The sequence below is a fragment of the Microtus oregoni genome, unplaced genomic scaffold (assembly GCF_018167655.1).
Source record: "Microtus oregoni isolate MIOR12 unplaced genomic scaffold, Mior012 000003F_ref0000135, whole genome shotgun sequence".
Lineage (NCBI taxonomy): Eukaryota > Metazoa > Chordata > Mammalia > Rodentia > Cricetidae > Microtus > Microtus oregoni.
In genome coordinates, this window is record NW_024543062.1 from 58,717,029 (window position 1) to 58,718,271 (window position 1,243).

The 1,243-nt window shown below is 40.6% G+C and overlaps 1 non-coding gene across 1 annotated transcript; it reads right to left on the bottom strand.

Annotated features, from left to right (window-relative positions):
• Window positions 1–884: 884 nt before the first annotated feature.
• On the bottom strand, window positions 885–992 carry LOC121446656. Its single transcript, XR_005974092.1, has one exon. It is a non-coding gene; the product is annotated as a U6 spliceosomal RNA (small nuclear RNA).
• Window positions 993–1,243: the final 251 nt, after the last annotated feature.

Below are 1,243 nucleotides of genomic sequence, written 5' to 3' on the forward strand. Positions count from 1 at the left end.
ATCTGTCAGGAGTGTCGTATGATTTCAAAGTTATCAATTGCTCTTTTTGCTTTTGTTTATTTACTTGTACTTTTACTTATTTATTGGAGTAGCAGCGATTGAACTCAGGGCCTTGAGCACGCTAGGCAAGAACTCTACCACTGAGCTGCATCCCCAGTCCTCAATTGCTCATTTTTCTATTTTTCTTTTTAGAAGAATGCTTTACTGTCTGGGTCCTTTATTTCTTTTTGTACATTAAGCCATGAACTCATAGGGAATGGGCTCCGGTATCCAGGCTCCCTCCTGTTTAGTCTAACAAAATGTAGTTCTCTGGGAACTCGAACCCAGATGGCTTTCTCTTTGGCTTCTTTTTTAGGATCATTTTCTTCCTCCCATTTCAGGGAGATGTCTTGGCTTTTAGAGTGTTCAGTGTGCTCAATATGTACGTTAATTCTCTTGGTCAGAATCTTGCCCTTAGCTTTCTTGTTGTGGGGCAATCTTTTTGTACACTGTGAAGATGTGTCTCTGCCTAAGGTGCCTTCTGATTGATTTGATAAAGAGCTGAATGGCCAATAGCTAGGCAGGAGAGGATAGGAAGGATTTCCAGGGAGAGGAACTTGGGAAGAATCTGAAGTGTGCAGAATTCACCAGTCAGACACAGAGGAAGTTGGATATACAGAATGAAGGAGAGCCATATGACAGAACATAGATTAATAGGTTACTTTAGCTGTAAGAGCTAAGTTGGGAACAAGGCTAAGCTAAGGCCAGCCTTTCATAATTAATAAGATGTTTCCATGTCATTATTTGGGCACTGGTGGTCCAAATAGAGTCTGACTACACTTCCTGTTTACAATGATGCCCACAGCAGGCTGAATGATGTTGTAGACTCTTCCAGTTTTTCTGTGGAGAATTTGGGATGCTCCAAGAATTTGCTTGTCATCCTTGCACTGGGGCCATGCTAATCTTCTCTGTATTGTTCTAATTCTTAGTATATGTGCTGCTGAAGCGAGCACTTAACTATTCTTTATAAAAAGCATTTCTTCATAGAAGATGCGAAGATCTATGGCTCCCACTGTATATGACCTGGGATGGATCTGTTGAGGAGATATCAACACCTCATCTCTTTATTTTATAAGAGAATCAAGTAATTTAGCCCTGGATTCCAGCCCAGAGTGGTTGCTTTCTTAATACCATTTAGGGCATTGTTTTCTGTGTTCTGTCAAAAGATGGGTCGTTAATAACTATCCACAAAGAATCAAGACTC